Source organism: Galeopterus variegatus, unplaced genomic scaffold, assembly GCF_000696425.1.
Source record: "Galeopterus variegatus unplaced genomic scaffold, G_variegatus-3.0.2 Scaffold1262, whole genome shotgun sequence".
NCBI lineage: Eukaryota > Metazoa > Chordata > Mammalia > Dermoptera > Cynocephalidae > Galeopterus > Galeopterus variegatus.
The window spans coordinates 150,904-157,934 of NW_007727373.1; positions in this window are offsets into that span (position 1 = coordinate 150,904).

Below are 7,031 nucleotides of genomic sequence, written 5' to 3' on the forward strand. Positions count from 1 at the left end.
GTGATAAGCACTTTTCAAGTGTCATCCCACGTAATCCTCAGAACTATATGAGGTATATGCTATTACTGCTTCCATTTTACTGGGGCATGGAGCTATTTTGTAATTCACTCAAGGTCATACAGACGTAGGGGCTCAGTTCCAGATTTGTGCCCAGTAAGGCTAAATACAGAGGCTGTACTCTTAAATACTATGCTAAATACAGAATAGATAAAAGTAAAGGTAAATAACAAATTGGAAAATAATATTTTAATATATATAACATAGATTTATCAGCTTTAGTATACAAATAAAAAGGACAGGAAGGAATATTTTCTGACGAAATTATAAAAGCTAACAGATATATTAAAAATTTCTACTTAAATGAGTAAAGAGAATATGTGTGTGTGTGTGTGTGTGTGTGTGTGTGTGTGTGTGTGTGTGTGTTTACCCAACATATTGTCTACTTTTTAAAAACAGTAATAAATAGTGTTGGCTAAGACATAAGAAAAATGTCCACATTTGTAAACCATGACAGTGCAAAGCATTCCTTATTTTTAAAGATATTTGGAATTAGAAATTGCCTATCTTTTGCCTTAAAAACTTTAATTAAGATTATATTCCAAGAAAATAATTGTGGATGTGTACTGAGATTTATTTATAAATATGGTTATTACATCACCTATAATAGTGAAAATGAAAAACAACTCAAGTGTCAAAAAATAGAGGTGATTAAAGAAGAAACATCCAAGTGATGGGATACTATTGTTCATGAATAAATAATATGGTGAAAAAATATTAATAAAGGAAAGTTTATGACTGGGAAAACTGGATGTTCACATACAAAAGAATGAAGTTGGACTCATACCATACACAAAAGTCAGCTCAAAATGGATTAAAGACTTAAACCTAAGACCTGAAACTGTAAACTCCTAGAAGAAAATACAGGGGGAAAGCTTCTTGACATTGGCCTTGGCAATAATTTTTTTGGATATGACAACAAGAGTATAGAAAGCAAAAGCAAAAATAGATTAGTGGGACTATATTAAACTAAAAAGCTGCTGCACCACAGAGAAAACAATCAACAGAGTGAAAAAATAACCTACAGAATAGGATAAAATATTTGCAAACCATATATCTAATAAAAGGTTAATATCCAAAACATATAAGGAACTCCTACAACTGAATAGCAAAAAAGAAAAGAAGAGAAAAAAAAGTAGCTCAGTTTAAAGATGGGCAAATGAACTGAACAGATATTTCTGCAAAGAAGACATACAAATGGGCAGCTGGTATAGGAAGATGTACTCAGTATCACCAATCACCAGGAAAATACAAATCAAAACCACAATGAGATATCACCTCACACATGTTAGGATAGCATTAAAAACAAAAAGATAACAAATGTCGGCAAGATGTGGAAAAAAAGAAATCGTTGTTTGTTTTTGGTGGGAATGTAATTGGTGCAACCACTATGGAAAACAATACTATGGTTCCTCAAAAAGTTATAAACAGAACTATCATATGATCTAGCAATCACACCTCTGGGTATATATTCAAAAGAATTGGCATCAGGATCTCAAAGAGATACCTGCACTCCCATGATCATTGCTGCTTTATTCACAATAGCCAAGACATGGAAGCAACTCTAATGCCTGTCAATGGATGAATGAACAAAGAATATATACATACATACATACAACATTAAAAAGAAAGAAATCCTGCCACTTGTGACAACATGGATGAACCCAGAGAACATTATGCTAAGTGAAATAAGCCAGACACAGAAGGACAAATAATATATGATACCACTTACCTGATGAATCTAAAATAGTCAAATTCATAGAAGAGTATGGAATGGTGGGTGCCAGAAGCTGGGCGAAGGGGAAACAGGGAAATATTAATCAAAGGGTACAAAGTTTGGTAATACACGATGAATACGTGCTAGAGATTTACTGTACCACACAGTGTCTATAGTTAACAATACTGTATTTTATACTTAAAAATTTGCTAAGAGGGTAGATCTTATGTTAAGTGTTCTTGTCACAAAAAAATAATAATAAAAAAATTAGAAAGCAGGAAGAAACTTTTGGAGGTGATGGATATGTTTATGACATTGATTGTGGTGATGGTTTCACAGGGATTTACTTGTCTCCAAACTCATCAAGTTATATACATTAAATATATACAGCTTTTTGTATGTCAATCATACTGTAAAGTGATCTAATAAAGAAAAAGGAAAAATTTTATGATAACATTATGTTAAAAGTCTTGCAAAATGTAAACTTGTCATTCACATGTATGTGTCAAAATAGGAGTAGAAGGATATATACTAATATGTTAACTATGTTTAGAGCTGGATAATAGAACTGTGGATGCTTTCTTATTTCCCTATTTCTGTCTTTTACAGTATCTAAACATTCTACAAAAGCATTATTTTTACACCTAGAAAATTCTATTAAAACTAATTATAAAACAAGTCTCTTTTCCTCCAATTCTAAAATGGACCAGTTGCACACCTCTGTCAAGAGAAGAAATATGATATGGTTGCTGTAGAAAGAGAGTAGAGCAAGTTATTTATGTCCCAGTTATCTGTAGGAATCTGTCCAGCTTTTGCTTTGGGGTGGGGCAGCCCTCCATCTGGGGAAGCTAATTAGTGATGATAGCTGCAATCTGTAACTTTGCTGTTTTGCTTAAGTGAGAATCATTTCTTTTCTTTGCAGAGTGCCAGCCTGTTTTAGAAACTACACACTTCAAGGTTATCTTTTTTAAAAAAAATCAAGGATTTTTAATTAAAAGTCTCATTTATCAAGCAGGGTATCAAATTTTAAAAAGAGAAAGAAAGAAAAAAAAAGAAGGGAAGGAAGGGAAGAGAAAACATACATAATTTAATTTAGTTTAATCCTCAGACACAATATACCTATATGGGAATTAATTTTCAAAAATAGTTCAAGTTCTTCATCAAACGGATGAGAAAACTTAAGTCAGAGCAAAGGAAAATGCCCCTGGTGTTCTGGAATGGCTTGTTAACCCTGGGCTTATTTTGCAATCTTTATTTTTGCTTCTGAGTGTCCTTGAAAGTTTTCCACCAATGTAATATGGTCGTCCTAATGATCAAAGCTATCTTTAAATGTTTTGTTTTTATCTGTGCAGCCAGTGTACAAAAAGGTGCAGCCCATATTGAACTGCTGTATTATGAAATTTGCCCTCTGATGAAATTACTGCAGATATCTGAGTGAAGTTCAATGGCAACTTGACAGATTTCCTGAGAGTGTAGATCTTAAATTTGAAAAAAAGAAAAAATCAATATGGAAGATAAATTACAATTTACAAGAAAATTGCGACTGAAAGTGTCTTTTTGTCACATAGTGAAGAATAGAAACAAGAGAAGAACCCACCCACCATATTCTGTGTACACTTCAAAACTGCTAGGTAACCTCTCTCTTGTCGGACAGCTCAAACTTATATAAACGGTGCAGAAGAGAGAGCTTACAATTTGGATTCCAAGGGACCTGTATTGAAATCCTTTCTTTTTTTTTTTTTTCCTTTTTTCCCTTTTTTTGTCTTTTTTCGTGTCCGGCAACGGATCGCAACCCTCAGTGTCGCGCCCGTACCGGACCGGGACTGGCAACGGGATCGCAACCCTCGGTGCTGTGCCCGCCCCTCGCTCAGCCAGTGAGCGGGAACCGGTCTGTATGTGGTATCTGAACCCTCGGCGGGAGCGCCACCACACTCCCAAGCGGCGCACTGTAGCAGTGCGCCACCGGGCCGGCTGAAATCCTATCTTTCTTGATTGACTTGAACAGGTGACATTCCTGAGCTCCAGCTTCCTTTTGCGTAAAAATGAAGACAACAATTCTTATTTTATACGATAGTTATAAAGATTAAAGGAGATGACATATGTGAATGCATATCCCAACACATCATAGGGACTGAATAAATATCTGCCTTCTTCCTTCTCATCTCTACCTGTTGGCTCTAACTTCCCCCCGAGACCCACTATGCCCCCCACTAAATATCCTCTTCTCCAATTCAATCATCCTATTTTCAAACATTTTTCATTCATCATATTCTGAAGACTGACCATTATCTCAGGTGTTCTTCTATAGACACGCTTTATAATTTTTTTAATGTCCCTCCTAAAGTGAGGCAGCAAAAATTACTCTCAATATTCAAACATGGCTGTTCCTGAAAAGGAAAGATTGAGATTCCTTCTTCGTGATCATGGTATCTTCCCTGCCAGGTAAATATGATTCATTCTTAATACGATGCTTTTGCTCAGTGCACCCTCAGATCAAGAGAGGGGTGTGTGTGTGTCTCCATTCAGTCTCAATGAGTCATTGAGGCTAAGGCTTCTAAGGCTTCTTAATACATGATAAAAGCTAATACTCATTGAGCAATTTTTATGTACCAGATACTCTTCTAAGTTCTCTACATGAAATACTAATTTAATTATCAGAGCATTCCAAGGTGACAGTTACCGTTATTCTCATTTTATGAATGAGAAGATAAACACACAGAGGATATTTTTCAATTTACCAAGTGAAAGAGCTAGGATGTAAGCCTATGCAACCTATCCCTCCTTGGGGATAATTAGTAAAATAATTAAAATAAGTTAAATAAGTAAAATAATTAAAATGTCACATAAAGGTGCTTCATGTTCCCTTAGAAAAGAGAAGGAAGTTCTTTCTTTTGATATGAACATCTATCCAGGCCAATCCATAAATCTACACATCATAAAACTGAAGCCCCAAGGTTCACATAACAGAGTCAAAGCCAAGAGCCAAAGAACAGGAAACATATCCCCTAATAACTAAAGCCAGATTTAGGTAAGAGAAGGGAAAAAACAAAGTTTAAATCAAGGTGGCTGTATTTTCCTGCCCAAGGCAGCAAGAGTAGAACCCAAACCCTTCGAGCCACAAGATTCTACTGAAGTGCCTNTGAGATGTGTACAGTGAGCTGTGAGTGCTCAGTACACAATAAGGTGAAATGAAGATGTAAAATATGTCCTACTCTTCCATCAAAGCCTGACAATGACATGCTGCCTCACGTGCCACGTGAAAATTGAGAATGTAGAAAATGACTTTTCATCACCTTAATCACCTCTCAGGTATTTTAAAATTCAGTATTTATGTGAAAATCTAGCCTCCAGTTAAATTGATAATATTTCTGAATTTTTATTAGATACTATATAAAGAAAAGTGATAAGAAGTATTTTAATACAGCCATTTTATTTTCTTTATTAAAAATCAGCTGGTACTCTTATCAATGTGTTTCTAAGACAATAATTAGTAGGGATTTTGGCAGTCAGGAAGTCCTGGCTTCTTCTGCATTTAAACAGCATATTACTACTTGGAGTCTGCTGTCACCAGAAATTTAAAGTAACTAACCTCAGCTCATTAACCTCTTCAAACAAGCAGTTCCCACTCTTGATGGCCCTGCCCTTGTCAATAATAGCATCCTACCTGTCCAGTGGCTGCAAACTTTTGGTCAANATCTATCCAGGCCAATCCATAAATCTACACATCATAAAACTGAAGCCCCAAGGTTCACATAACAGAGTCAAAGCCAAGAGCCAAAGAACAGGAAACATATCCCCTAATAACTAAAGCCAGATTTAGGTAAGAGAAGGGAAAAAACAAAGTTTAAATCAAGGTGGCTGTATTTTCCTGCCCAAGGCAGCAAGAGTAGAACCCAAACCCTTCGAGCCACAAGATTCTACTGAAGTGCCTTGGAGCAGGCCAATATGTGGAGGAGTGGGAATCTGAACAGGCTGGGTCTCCAGGGTTCTAGAACCTGAATTCAGCCTCAGCAGTTCCATTATCTTTGGTTCATCACATACTGGGTTTTTCCATAATATTTCATTTGAAGAACTGGTTGCAATGTTTTGAAAAGCTTGAAAACCTCTCGTAAAATGAGTATTTGTTTAGGGGCTAAGGCATTAGTCATCTCCTATGATTACCTACGACCTTGATCATGCCCAGCACTTTCTCTGAACGTTTACTACAACCCTGTCTTACAGGGTAGTTAAATGGAACAAATAATAATTAAGAGAAGCACTTTTAACTTACTATTAATTACAATAATATTTGGCACATCAAAAACACTGAAGAGCTGTGTCAATATGAGTGATTTCCATGGCCCATCAGCAAGAAGACTTATGACTCTTGGCTCCTCATAAGAGGTAGTAACACTTAAACAGAATGGGATTGGGGGTCAGAATCATTTGGATTCAAATTCCACCTTTATTACTAGGCAGTATGACTATGGGAAAGTTACTTGAGCTTTCTAAACCTTAGTCCCATCGCCTGTAAACTAGGGCTACTGACAGCAGGGTGGCTGTAAAGACTTTCTTCAATGAAGTTATGTATCCAATATGCTTTCATGTTTTGAACAGGGTACAGGACAGTCCATAAATGGAAGCATTGATGACCTATTAATATTCTTATATCAATTCTTGTCTCTCAAGTGTTCTACCTGCCTTGTGAGGAGGCTCAACGGGAAAACAGACTTCAGGCACACTCCTTTATGCAGGAGTGAATCCTCATCTGATCTCCCTTTGCCAACAGGCATAAATATTCTGTAATTGCTTTGGAGTGTACTGGTAACAACATGGCCAACTGTTCCCAGCGATGACTCAGGCATTGCTCTGAAACAGAACGGGTGTGTGCAATGGGAGGCTGTAAAGCTCTCAGGTCTGAGTCACTGTGATGCCGCAGCCTTTAAGGCCTGATGTTCCCAAGTGCCTTCACAACTTCATGCCCATATTTCCACCACTCGGCCCGAGGACACCTCAATGTTTCTCACCTCTTTGAACTACCACCATTCACTCACCACCTGCTTCATACTCTCCCACTTACTGAGAGTCTGCTCATTCCATGGCAGGGCCAGCTCAAAAGCCACTTCTTCAGACAACGTTCCCAGATGACCCCAGTCAGCACAAATGATTCTTGTCACTGAGTCCCCCCCACCCGTTCACCCACAAGCCATTGCAAGTTTGCCAGTGTTGTCCTTATGACATTCTACAGCATTGTTTATGAACACTTGACATTTGAATG